Genomic DNA, 14893 nt, shown 5'->3' on the forward strand with positions numbered 1-14893 from the left:
CTTGAAATCTGGATTTAGTCCAAAGAGCAGATCTGTCGAGCAAAACCAGTACATTTTTCATTGGTGCTTTTAAGCATGGAAGTGCCCTATAAAGTCAGAAGTCTTTGAGGCTATTGTTTCATTTAAGGTTCGATTTGTTTCACAGAGCTCTATTCTGAAGGAAGAAATAGTTTCATATATACAAATTGTTTGGTTTCATATAGAAAATCTATATGAATCTCAGCTACTTGCATTTAATATTCATGAAGTGCTGACCAAGACACCTGTCCTTTACCAGCAGTCGTGGCTAACCCAGGAGGTCCCATTGACAAGGGCTTAGCAAATATGACACCCATCTACACAAATGAGGGGGAAGGAGAATCCGGGGAACTACAGGTCTGTCAGTCTGACCTCGGTGCTGGGGAAAGTCATGGAGCAGATCATCTTTAGTGCCATCAGACAGCAGGTGCAGTACAAACAGGGGATCAGGCCCAGCCAAAATGGGCTTTTGAAAGGCAGGTCCTGCTTGACCAGCCTAGTCTCCCTTCTATGACAGGGTGACCTGCTTTATGGAAGAGAGAAAGGCTGTGACTAGACTTTAGTAAAGCCTTTGACAGTTTCCCACAATGTTCTCCTGAATAAACTGCCTTCCCATGGTGTGCATGGATGCACCCTCCACTGACTTAAAAACTGGTTGGATGGCTGGGCCTGGAGACTGGTGGTGAATGCAGCTACACCCATTTGGTGGCTGGTCACTAGTGGGGTCCCCCAAGGCTCAGTGTTGGGGACAGTTCTGTTTAATACCTTTACTGATGATCTGAATTTGGGGATTGAGGGCACCCACAGCCAGTTTGCAGATACCACAAAACTGTGTGGGACTGTCAGTCTGCTGGAGGGCAGGAAAGCTCTGCAGAGGGGTCTGGATGGGCTGGATTGATGGGCTGAGGCCAATTGTGTGAGGCTCAACAAGACTCAGTGCTGGATCCTGCATTTGGGTCACAACAACCCCATGCAGCACAACAGCCTTGGGGCAGAGTGGCTGGAAAGCTGCCCAGCAGAGAAGGACCTGGGGATGTTGGTTGACAGCATCTGAACCTGAGCCAGCTCTGCCCAGGTGGCCAAGAAGGCCAGTGGCATCCTGGCTTGGATCAGCAATAGTGTGGCCAGCAGGACCAAGGCAGTGATTGTCCCCCTGTGCTCAGCACTGGTGGGGCCACACCTTGAGTGCTGTGTCCAGTTCTGGGGCTCTCAGTTTGGGAAAGACATTGAGGGGCTGCAGCTAGTCCAGAGAACAGCAATGGAACTGGAACAGAAGTCTTATGAGGAGTGGCTGAAGGAGATGGTGGTGTTAAGCTTCGAGAAAAGGAAGCTCAAGACTGACTTTATCACTCTACAACTACCTGAAAGGTCAGTCTCTTCTGACAAGTACAAAGCAATACAAGGACAAGAGGAAATGGCCTCAAATTGCACCAGGGGAGGTTTAGAGTGGATATATTTCTTCACTGAAAGGGTGGTCAGGCATTGGAACAGGCTTCCCAGGGAAGTGGCTGAGTCATCATCCCTGGAGGTAGTTAAAACAACATGTAGATGTGGTACTTAGGAACATGGTTTAGTGGTGGACTTGGCAGCATGAGGCGAATGGTTTGACTCAATGATCTTGAGTGTCTTTCCCAATGTAAACATTATGTGATTCTATAATACCAATTAGATTATAAGACTTGCACTTGGAGTCAAAGTGCTCAAAGCAGAAAAGATTAATTTCTATTTTCACCAGGAGAAAGCCACATCCTATTTGTTGTGTTATTCTGATGCATGTGCTAATACTTTTTTTTCATTTTCACATATTTCCTTTCATTATATAGCTGTTGGACTATAAATACAGCTGTTATATGGTTTCCAAGTACGTAGAATCAGAGGAAGACATGCTTTCTTTTGTCCTGGTGGAAATTGGGAGCACTTCCAGTGATACCACAGGGATTCCAGTATTGTAAAAATGAGACAGAATTACAATTCTAATCTTCCTTCCTACCATGGCTTCATATCCTTGTCTCCATGTCCAAATGCTCTTTCATTTTTGTGCACTTCTAAGTCAACAAAGATGCATTGTCATGGTGATAACTGTTGGATAACACTGTCACAAAAATAGCTGAATTAACTGGTTGGAGTACAGTTCCTTATTTCATTATGTGACTGTGATATTGAGCCATGTCATTTCTCTTTCTCAGTGCATAACACGTAATAATTTACATAGCAAATTCTTTCTCTGTGACATACATTGTTTTAAGGTTTGAATGAAGGGAAGTAGTAAACCTAACAATTTTACTCGCAAAGATAAATAATTATTCAGTTTGATCACCTTCACCTCTAATGAGTGCATCCATTTGCACCTACATAAAATGTGATTTGCACATCCAAATTTAGTACATATTTAACACATGCTACTACTACTGTAGTTGTTTATGATTCTGTTTTTGATCTCAGGATGCAGACCTTTGGCCACGTCAGTTCTGCTCTTCTCAGGTATCCTTTATAGGGTCTCATTTGCCAGTACAAAAAAAAACCTCTTTTGCAATTTAGCTTTAGAAATACTCTATCAGGACAGATTTTTTTACAAAAGTTCTCAAAGTTGATCTCATATAATCCACTGATTGCACATGTTATTAGATGTGCTTGTCAGCAAACATACCTGCTATGACATTTCTGACCAGGGTATATATCTCTGTTACTGTTTCTGGGCTCTTCTGTCAGGTATTACGTCCATCCCTCCACATTCAGTCCTGCAGCTTAATGAGTTTTACAGAAATTCCTTCATTTTTATCTTACAGGCAGAAAAAAAAATATTAATGTCATTTTGCTTGAAATTCACATGACCTATATGATTTTTTTTTTAAATTGCATTTCCTGCAGCAGAAATGGGAGTACAGTCAGTTGGCCCAGAGGAACTCCAAAGCACCCACAGCTAGATAAATTCCTGCTGTTCACTTCTGTCTTGCCTGTAGGCATTTTTAACAGTTTTCAATTCATGTGCACTTTTACCTCTTGTTTAATTTTAATTTGTCTTACAACATAATAATACCTTTAGGGAGTATTAGTGCTACAGTAAGAGCATACATAAATTCTGTGTATGCATGTACATATGTGTGTGTGCATAACATACACAAAAACTGAGTAGTGCATCCCCTGTAGCAATTCCACTCTCCAGTTTGGTTAAGCTTTTAAAAAAAATAATATGGTCACTTGCATAAACATTGATTAGTCTTTATAGAAAGGGTCTTTAAACTCAAGTAGAGTTGAAACTAAGTGACTAGAGAAGTGGGAATTAAAAAAAACAAAAATCTCCAGAGTTTTACTCAGCTTTTGAATTTTTCTGTCATCCTACCCTGTCTCTGTCACACAAATTCCTCCCTTCTTTGCAGCCATATGAGAAATGGACCTGCAGCAGCTACAGGTGCCACACTCTGTGTCCTCTCCTTGAGACAAGATGTTCAGGCTGCAGAGAGCCAAGGTCAAGGAAAACAGGCACTTCTCCTAAGAAAATGTTTGATTTGGTTGACCAGGAAGATACTCTGTGATGAATACCTGGATCACAGCAGCTCTTGGAGAAGTGGAAAGGACAACTGCTGGGCAGTGGGAGGATGCCAGGAGCTCTGCTTGTGCTGGAGGGAAACAGGAGTGTTTTTAAGTTATAAAGAATGTAGTTTATTATACTCAGAATGAGGGAAGGGGTGGGGTTAGGTTAAAACAGACTAAAGAAAAATCTACTTAAAGCAGGAATGAAAGGAGGGAAGGAAACAAACTATTACTGAAAATTAAAGGCAGCCCATAGCAAAAATTTGTAAACTGCTGATAAGAAACCTAGTGAGAACTTTGTGTCCCCTACAGAACTGTGTGATGTGCCTTAGTTTAGAGATTACATTGTATTGAACTCTACTGTACCCTGTGGAAATCACACCCTCACCAAAAACTGGTTTGAAAATATTTTACTTTTGGTTATTTCACATAAACACAAACAGGTAAAGTATTCAAACAAGGAATAGATTGTTTGGCCTAGATTTCTAATTTTATGACATAGATAATTTCAGCAAAAGAAAAAAAATATTATTATAAAGACTGTGTACCAGATTCTCAGCTGGTGGAAATCAGCATAGCTCTTCCCAAGTTACAGGAATCAACTTTTAAAACAATTCTTTAAGTGGAAGAAGTTATACTACAAAAATTTTGTAATATTTACTTATTCATAGATATCGAAATTTTTAGGTTTAAAGTTTTGGGGTTTTTTTAATTTTTATTTTCCAATACAATTTCAAAATCTGAACTTTAAAAGATCTTTGCATCCCCTACAGCACAATGTTGTTTGTTACATATTGTGTTTAGTTATATATAAAGCTCATATTATATATACAAATTTGCAACAGATACTTTTCTTAAGCTACTGAGAGCAGTCCTGGAAACTGAAATAGTTTTTATTTATAAGGTTAGACCTATTAATTTCAAAGACAATATATGTACATCTCCAGAAGTACTGATGTCAAAAAGCATTGTAGATTCTATAACTTTTAACTTCTTCCTCAGAATCCTAAAAAAATAACAACTTCAGTGGTTGATTGGGAGACAGTGATGTCATGTGACATAGGCCCGCAAATGTTTGTTTTTGGTACTTCAGCTGGAAAAGTCTCCCCCAGATCCATAATAAACATCCCATATATTGTGAACTTCCTTGTAATATATGATCAGATCCCTTGTCATGTACGGAAAGCAGAGTGTGCAGAGTTTTTCCTGGAATTTCCTAATAAATTGACACTTGTGTTTTTTGGTATACTGAGTTACAAAACATCTAGAAAAGCTGCTATGGCTCACATGGTGATAAACTGTAGAAAGTGACTTTATGTTGCATGGTCAGGGATGTTGATCAGACTTTGTTATCATTGACATGATGTGGAGTGGTTCTGACTCTGTTAACACCTCTCTGGAACAAAATGGTCCAAGACAACTCTGTACTTACCCAGGGTTTCCAAAAATATTTAGGACAGCAGTAATCTGAGACCTTATTAAAAAGTGAGCTGTGATAGTTGATTACATGCAAACAGGTGAACAGCTATGAAAAATACATGTAGAACAAAAAGCAGTGTAGAATATTTCCTTTAATGCAAAAAAGCAAAATTGGATATCTAATGACAATCTTCAGAATATGCAGAATTAAGTTTTACTGCTTTATGCCTATCTCTCTTTCCTAAATGTTTGACTATAATCCAAACAAATTCAATCCTTCTAATGCATTTCTATGTTTTTTACCACAGACACTAAGGCAGCATTAGGAACTTACCTCTGTTTGCCCTTTACCTTGATGATGACATGTTTTCAAACCGGACAATATTCTGTGTCAGAAATATCAAGATTTCCCATAACCTGAATTTAGTAATCCCCATGTACGTTTAGCTTCCTGACTCTTTTTACTGTCTGCATTTCAATAAGGAGTCCCTACTATCTGCTCATCACTTCTAATTACTTTTATTTTAGCCCGTGTTCCTGGTTTCTGGGCCAAGAACTTTAAAGAACTATGATGTACTCTGACGAAGCATTTAATCAGGGCTGAGTAATCCAACAAAAAGCTTTTCAGGGCAGGGTGGAATATGGGAGGAACCTTATTGTCTGCCCAATTATTATGTTTCCTGTTCTCAGCCCTGAAAGAGTTCCTGCAGGGACCAGAAGACCTGCCCATTGCTTGATGGGAAGAGTTCCCAAGTAAGTAGAAGCCTTGTGAAAAGGGAGTGGTGACAGAAGACAACATAAAATCAGTGAAGTAGGGAAGATACAGTGAAGTAGGGAAGCACACACACTTATCAACTCCTAAAGCTTTTATCATTGGAGTGCAAAACTCTCTAGAAATATTTGTGGCTATGGGTGAGGGGCAGGGGAAACCTAGCCATTAATTCCTAGGAGGTGTTATCAGATGCATCAGGGTTTGGCTGTAAATTTGACTACATTGCTGTGGTGCACAGAGAAATGAGTGAGGAAATATCTGATTAAAGTGTACATTGCTGCTGAGGCAACTGAATGTTGCCATAGCAATTGAGAAGAAATGTGCAAAGAAGTGAGATAATTAAATCTAACCCCTTTAGTAGTTTTGATAGTCAATGCACTGCCAATAGGAAAAGTTATCTACAGTGTTAAAGATAAAACATGGTCCTTGTGAAAGTTCTCCTTGCTGGTACTTCGCTGCTCTCTTTCTAAATACTTTGCTTCAGGTATCTAATTTGGATGTTCTCTTTAATAACCAAATACAGTTTTGACCTTGGTCAAAAGCCTAGGACTTTTGCTGACTTATTGTATCGTGGGAAGTGTGTACATAAAATATCCAGAAAGTTTTATTCGCCCTTCCTCCGTGTGCAGTGCAGTGAAGCCCAGGCTGTCACCTCAAAGCTTACAGTTCAATAATATCTAGAACGTGCTGCCCTCTTCAGGAGCCCGTGATCAGAAATGGGCAGTTTTGTTTAATGCTCCAGAAAGTGGAGTGAGTAAACAGGAACTACAGGGCTGATCTTCTTTTCTTTCTGACACTTGTAATGCTAGTGCCAGAGGCACTGAAAACAGTTATAACCTAAATAGAAAAATCTGATTTTTCAAAAAGGAAATCGAAGACTTGTTAGCATTTCTTTAAATTGGAGAGCTGGGTGGTCATACACACACCCAGCCAGTTATTTATTTCAGCCAGTGAAAACAAACACCAGGAAAAACCTTGACTCACTTCTTCTAAACTAATAATTCTGTATCCTATATAGCAGCAAATAACCTGTTAAAATTATTTGTGTCCAAAAAGAGTTCATACATTAGCCATCACACTAAACTTACTTTACTTTCAGCTGCTGTGCTCATCTGAAACCATGTAAGTACTTAAGCCATGATTTAGTAGAACATTAAAACATATACTTAACTCTAAGCACAAACATTGCTGCAATGCCTTTAGGAGGACACTCGTGTGAAAGTACTGAACAGGTCATGTATCAGCCTGGTGGATTGCATACCTGGCTGATAGGTGGGGACAGGCCCACAATTTTCAGTTCTTATCTTACAACACTCTAACTCACGTTCTAGAATCTTAATAATTAAGCAGGCAAGAACTAGAGACAAAATCTCCTGTGAATATAATCCTTTTGAAGTCAATGAGAGCTTTTGTTCATTTATGAAGTAGTGACATTTTATTGGTTTACAAATAGCTTTGGGAAAAAAAAAAAAAAAACAACACAGCTTTGTGGCAAGGGGACTCCAAAGCTGCATGGAGGAAAGGGAGCTAGTACTTTGCTGAAATGAATGGATTTTTTTAGTAAGAGTCCCAAACAGGCAGTTGATAAATGTGTGCCTCACTCAAACAGCATGTTTGCAAACTCAGAGCGCTGAGGAGCAGAGATCTATGGGAAGCACACAGAAGCCAGTGCTTTGTGGGAACTTGGCTCCACTGGAACAGATGTTCAAAGGATTCATTTTGAGCTTACGTGAAATATTGTTTCTTTGGCTGAGAGGGACCCTGTTTTCCTGTATTTTATAAATGGAGCAAAAGAAATATCCTGTACTAGATTTGAGATGAGGCACTGAGAAGGAGGTGTAGCCCATGAAGAATGGAGTAAAAGCGGCTTTAAGGTGTCTCTGTAGATGCTGAGATTCAAGGCTGCTACAGGCCAATGAATCTTCACATGAAATAGAGCAGCCCTCAGGGATTGTTCTAATTTACACGAGCTTTAGCCAGGCTCCCTATTTCTTGTGCTGTGCACAGCCTAGATTAAGTCTGAATTTCTGCAGCACTGCACACCCTGGAAACTCCCTTTTTGCCCAAGGTAAACTCGTTGAACAGAAATAACTTCTTTACTGTACTGTGGAATTCTTCTCTATCTGGAGTCTCCCTTACCTTTAAATACGTATAGTTCATCCAGTGGTACATGTGTTCATGGTGAGAACCTGGAATTGATCCATCATTTATCTGAGTTTTTACTTTTCCTCTTTGAAGTTAATAGTCCTACTCAGACCTCAACATTTTTTTTTCGAAGTGGCCTGTGACTGCATCTCTTGGTTCTAGTAACATTTTTTCAACATAATATTTAATTGAATTCCTTAATTCTCTCCCTCACATGTTTACATAAAGATTTCATTTTCTCAAACAGTGAAAAAAGTTAAGAATAGTAAGTGGGGTTTAAGTGTTCTTCCTTCTTTGGCACAAAACTGTTTTACCTCAGAAAACTACTATACATGAGGCAGATTCTGTATCTAACTCTGGCCATTTCAGCAGGAGTAAAGTTGTATTCTGTGTGAGAAATGATCACAGAATTTAGCCTATTATCCTGAAAACCTTTTATTCTCAAAGTGCACCATTGGTACATATAGCACATGAAATCACAGAGAGGCTCTGTGTGGGTACGGAGTGAATCACTCCCTCTCCGTTCAGCCTGTAGTACAGGGAATGGTAGCAGTGATTCATTTCTTTCTAAAGAAAACAGAATAGCCATGATGTCAGGTATAAAACAGACTGAAAGGGATCATAGAAAAGAAGGAAGTGAAGAGAGTTAACTAGTATCCATTCTTTCATTTTCACACCACAGATAAAGCATGCTGATGAGGTGTGGGGTGTACTCAGTACTTCCTCAGGACCCCCGTCTGACCAATGCAGAACTCATGAGCAATAATATTCTGAAACAAAATGTAAAGGCTGATTAATTGTTTTAATAGTAATGGAATTTGCTCAATACTAATACAAATTTCTCAATGAGTTAGGAAGGAAGGCTTTAACATGTAATTGATAATTGTCTCCTCTGATCATAACCCTTTATGCTCCTGTTTTCTCCCACTCCATAGCAGAGTGACAGCAAGCCCATGGATTTCTTTTCAAAAATACAGTCACAAGTTGGATGCCAAGATCCTGTGTCTGTATTTTGTGAAAACTATGCAGATAAATTCCAGCTGGCATGCAGTTGTAAATGCCAGTTCTAAATCGTGCAGATATGCATGATAGCCTGGGTTTTTTTCTAGTCCAGTACCTGCTAAGTACATGTAATACATGTTTGGAAGTGCATTAAACTATTGATCTGTGATTTGAACATGTATTTTCATTTTTTGTTTTGATGCTGATGCACTGTTTGGCTGTTAGAATCCCTGCAGGTAAGAATACAATAACTAATAACACTTTCTTTGCTTTCTAGGGTCTTTATGGCAGAATGATGAATTCCTACTTTTCTGGTAAGCAAAAAGCTTTTTCTGTTTCTGATAACAAAGAACAGAAGGTAAATTCTTGTAAGAAAGTATTGCTAAATTGCTTGAGAAAAAACTGTACAATTTCATAATTATATGGCTTATACAGCTGAAAATATTTGAATATTCAAATCTTGTAAGCTACCTAGAAAAGATTTGCAGAACATTATGCTAATTATTCAAAAGAAAATATGGGAGGATTTAACATCCTTGTTAGAAATGCTGATGACCACAGAATGCTCAACTATTTATTTTCATTAACAACTATTTGTAATGTATAAATTCCCTTAAACATAAATAGTTCTCTTCTACAGGTTGAAAAAGGGTGGCTTTCATAGTGTCTTTTACTATTTGAACTGTATAAAATTGATTTTTATTTACGTTTCACTGGAGCTTTGCTGTATGTGTGAATTTAAAAATATGTAGTTTACAAACATAGACATCACTTCTGCATGCTATCATGTTGTTTTAAAAAGATGGTTTCATCTTTCATTTTTTTTTATGGCTGAAAAAGGCAGTATTTATTTTGCTCCTTGATCATAACATCTTTACAATCAAATAAAAGGAAAAATTCATCATCCTGTATGTGTAAAGGTCATCCTAAAATAACACTTCTGAGCAAACTACTGAATCGTATGAGCACATTGTTAAGGAGAAATGTTTTCCAACAGGTCTTGGGCATTCACTTTGCAAAAAATATCCTTTCCCACTACATAAAAATGTAGTCTGAAATCAGCATAGAACTATCATGAAGAGAAACTACTGTGGAAGCTAAAGTGGAAAGAAATATTACTTGAAAAATATCTCATTGGGGCACAATTTCTGACTTAAAATGTGCTTCTTAGTGTTACACTTCAGAGATCTTCCATCTAATGCCAAAAAGAACTTCAGTCTCCATAAAAAAAAAGGAGATTATTCACAAAATTTAATGCATCAGAGCTTAAACCAATGATATATTTAAAATATGTGGGACTGATTTTTTGTTATATCTGATAGAAGCAGTATCAAAGTTGCCAGTGTTCAAGAAAACCAACACCAAAACACAAGTTTTGTGATGACCTTTAAGAATTATTTCTGATCAACATGGAGAGTTGGTTATTCTTTGAAACTTTTTTCTAGTAAAGTAAAACCTGCAGGTGAAGCTGTTTGGATGCACGTGGTTTTGACCTGTAGCTTTACCCCTCTGATAACAGCAATGAGTTCTGCTTTGGCAAGGTCTGTAATGCACTTTTACCTGCCTGCTAAGGGGGAAAGAATGGGGTATTTCAGAATTATCATGCTTGCAGATCCTTCAGGGGCATAGCTGTGATTAAAGAAAGGGAAAAGTCATGTTGAACTAGGGGTGGAGGGGAAGTAAAAAAGAAAAATAAAAGAACAGTCCAAACAGGCATGAGAACTACATTTAACCTCTTTCATCCACAAACATAAAAATGTTCAAGAAGAACTCAAGAGGCATTTTTAATCTAAAAGATTAACTATGTGACAGTTAAGTATGTTTGGGATTAAACCATCAAAGGGCCTGCCTCTTTTGTGTATATTTGCCTATTAGCAGTGGGCCCTTGGCACAAGGATTGTATGAAGGTTGCAGCCACAGACAGACACTTGCACTGCATACACCCTTCTCTGCAATGTTCATTAGACAAAAATATTGTCAAAGGTAAGTGTTTACCAGCAGCTCTAGTCTACTTAAAACCATTTTGGCCTGAGGCTGATTTTGTGAAGAAGGCTTGGGGGAAGGGAAGAAGAGAGACAGAACGTTTCATTTTTTCATGAAAATGAGTGTATTCAGCCAGCATCCTGATCTGAGGTAATTTATAACTCTAAATTTGCATGTTAAGTGAAATTATAATTATTTTTATTTTGAGGACAAATATATGATTTACACTATAAGTGAAGTTGATAGGACAAAAGCTTGGACTTTAAGGGTTACTACAACAAAGACAGTAATGGATTATTTTGGGTAGAATTAATTTTTATGCGTATAACTGTGTACACCTCAATGAATTTTCTCTGACTTGCCCAGGAGTACAGGGTTACTCTGTTGATTATGGATTTCCTTTATGTAAATATTAATTCAAATATAAATGTTTTTTCAAGTCGGGTATCTTTTGTTTAAAGAATGGGAAACTGAGCTTTGTCACATTACTTCCTTTCAACATGGCAAGGCTTTCTTTTAATCTTAAAACCAAGATAAATATCAGAGAATAAAATAAATTGTTAAATAGATAATTAATATCTCTTTAAGAAAATACACTTACCTTCTCATTTCTAACTCTATCTCTGCTTAATGTATAAAGATTAAATGCACATTACCATGAGTAGTCATAACATCTAGATTTTAATCTAAAAATGGATTTTTTTCTATATATGTTAATAAATTATCCTTTACCTCAAATTATTCCTAAATATGTGCCATTTAGTGGTAGCATTTCATCAAATATATAAACATTTTGTCATAAATTTTGAATTCCACAAGTTTTAATATAGGGAAAATCATGTCAGATAAACTGAGAACATAAAAGACCAACTAACACACACAGAAGACAGCTGCAGCTAAAAACTGAAAAAGACAAAAAATAGTTCTCAATTTCTTCTCAATTAAAACTCTGCAATTATTCTTTGAGATTATAGATCTCTATTGGGATTATGGTTACACAGAACTTTTTGGTTCATTTCACAGGAATAATATTCATCTTAATTGGCAAAAACAATTGATGGGCCTTCTCTCTTTTTTACAAGAGGGAGTTCACTTGGTGTACTGATTATGAGTATTAGATTATCCTGATAAATGAAAGGTTCTTGTCTTTCTGAACAGCAGCTGAATATGTTAGCTGTCTTCAGCCTTGTAGCTTCTTTGTTAAACATCACCTTGTTGAGACAGAATGACTTACTTGGTAAGTGGTTGACCCGATTTTTTGTCTGGCACCCTAACATTGCTGGGCATCATGCCAAGATGGATTCTGTAGCTATTTATGACTACATTCAAGGTTCAACTATGCAAATCACAACTATTAGCCAAAAAAGCAGAGCAGATTTGTTTTTTAAATATTTCCATAGCTCACAAGGTCAAAGCATTTGTTTTCACAATTTTAAAATATAGTTTTGTAAGTAATGATCAGTAATGTTTAAAGAGATTGTCACCTTTAACATTTTATTTAGACTGATTTAGACAATACATAAACATTTTTCCTTATGTGCTACAAAATTCTTGTATGGAGCACAGGAAGAAGAGACACAAGCTGAAATGAAAAAAATATGTCTCATTTTATCTGTCTGTGACCCTCTTAGCCACACCATACAGAATTACAGTAAAATAAAAGGAAGATGAACTGTGACAAAACATCTTTGAAGTTTTCAGCCTTCCTCCAAGGCCACCCTGATGCAGCTGCCTGTGGGGAATGGCACAGAAGGGCAAGGACCAAGGGCCTGTCCTGCCCACAGTGCGGGCACACCCACATTGCTCGCGCCTCCTTGCTGGGCTTGAAGTCAGGCCTGAATCCCACACAAGTCCCTAGGCAGGATGTGTTCACAATTATTTTTGCCTGACATTTGCCAGACCTAAATTCGTCCAGCATCTCTCTGGTGGATTGTACCTGCAGGCAGGTACAGGGCACAGTGGCCCCATAGATCTGTCCTTGCATCAGGCACTGAAACGGTGGTGGTGGTTTGCTGGACTTCAGCTTGGGGATTTCTGTGGGGTTTGGTGTCCTCCCCCCATTCCCATGACATTCAACCCCCACCAAGATTGAAAAGTAAAACTTGTGTAATTTCAAAAGGAGGCAGTGCTACAGAAGTTGTTTGGGACAGGTTTGCCATTTGCTCTGTGTGCTCTCCAGTGTCCATCCTGATTTGAATCCTTTGGTAGTCATTGCTATCATCCTGCAGAATAGCTGTTGTTTTGTCTCAGTTCTACAAAGTAATAATGAAAACATATTTGCAAAACTAGCAATGGTATATGTTATGTAGTAAGAACTGTGTCTACAGAAAATTGAAATGTGATTTAAACACATATAAAAATGATTACTCGTAAGCAGAAATTGAAAAGAGGTTATGTGCACAACTTGTTACAAGATGGATTTTAAAAAGACATTTATCTCTACCATATCCTTATTTCCTGACAAACCTAACAAAAGTATTAATAAACCTTACATGTGTCAACAAACTTACCTACTAAAAATACTCAATTACAAAATAATAATTCCATTCATCCAACACCTAAAGATTCGTCAACAATATAATACGAACAGGCAATAGATAATAAACAATATAGAATATAGAGGCATGGGCATAATGATAATATAGACTATATATAGTAGTCAATATAGTAAATGGAGACATTTCCTCGTAGAGAAAAGGGAAGCAGATTTAAAACCAAGCAGGGTCTGTTTTCTAATAGAGGTTTGGGCATACTTTGGATTAGGTCCTCAGACAGAATCTGAGGTGGGAGCTCACGTGCCTTCATCAGACAAGTATCCTTCACATAACACCAAGCGTGGATAAAGACTGCTTAATTTATTGATTGCAACATAAAATAATTAACAAGGCTGAACCTCTGGTTCAGAGTGTTTCTTTGACTAAAATAAAGGGTTAACATAAAAAACGTAAAACAGTTAATTGTTTTAACATTTTGCCTTATCAGTCAACAGTTTTCTTTATAGTTGTAAAACAAAAAGCATTTTAAAAATATTCTATTGAAGAAGAATCTGAGTGTGAGTTAACAGTGCCTGAGCATAGTTTTCATTTGTGCAATGCTTTTTATTCTTCACCTGAGTTTGGTGGGTTGTGGTAAAATAATGTGTTTCAGCAGAAGGGAAAGAATTACGGGAGAAATGTGAATGAGTGCAGAATAAGGCCAATTATGAAAAAGTAATTGGTCAAAGTCTGATTTCTTTGTTTTAGTTACCATCTACTCAGAGCAGGGCTCATTGATCTTAGTGGGGTTACTTCCCTTACAAACTGCAGGACTGAGGGTAGGGCTTCCCTGAATCATCTGTAACAGTACAACCCCATACTTCTAACAAGGTGTGAAAGAGGCTTCCAACAAAGTAGGGAAGATATTTTAAAGTGGGACAAAAAAATATAGGTTGAATTGGGAATATGGAGATTTTCTATTGAATTCATAGGATTTGTACAAAGAAGTAGAATTTGATCCTTATTAATACAATACAAAGCCTTGGAATTTATTCATTGTTAAACTTCTGTGCTTTAGCCAATTCTTTTTTCAAGAGTCCCTTCTCCAAAGAGAGTCACAGAGCCCTGTGCTACGGTAAACATTAGCAACTCTGTCCACAGTCAAATCTAAAAAATACTTAAGAAACTAAATCCGAGACATTAGCAATAAAAATACTTAGCATGTATTTGTTTCCTGGGAGCCTACATGGAAATTGAATTCCACTGAGCTGCACTTACACAGAACAGAATTCAATTAAAAAAAAAAACCCGCCTGAATTCCATGCTGTGAAAAGCCCTTGCAAATTTATTTTAGGGAGTTTGGGTGTGGAGCCTGGACATAGTTTTATTTTATTTTTTAATGGAATCAGTCTTAATGTCTGAGGTTATTCTTTACTTGCCTCTGCTGAACAGTTTTCACATATAAGCCAACGGAGGACAACTCGTTATTAAAGAAGTCAGCAGGTGTCCTGTGCTCTGAAACATATTAAATAAAGAACTCAATGGGATC

The 14893-nt window shown here is 37.6% G+C and overlaps 1 protein-coding gene across 1 annotated transcript in view; it reads left to right on the forward strand.

The window, feature by feature from the left end:
- ADGRL2 (adhesion G protein-coupled receptor L2) overlaps window positions 1-14893 on the forward strand; it is a 386817-nt gene that overhangs the window by 200755 nt on the left and 171169 nt on the right. Inside the window, exon 3 of the mRNA XM_019291634.3 lies at window positions 9165-9201. The gene's annotated coding sequence lies outside the window, so the exon portion shown is untranslated. The remainder of the gene's footprint in view (window positions 1-9164; window positions 9202-14893) is intronic.

The sequence above is a fragment of the Corvus cornix genome, chromosome 8 (assembly GCF_000738735.6).
Source record: "Corvus cornix cornix isolate S_Up_H32 chromosome 8, ASM73873v5, whole genome shotgun sequence".
NCBI lineage: Eukaryota > Metazoa > Chordata > Aves > Passeriformes > Corvidae > Corvus > Corvus cornix.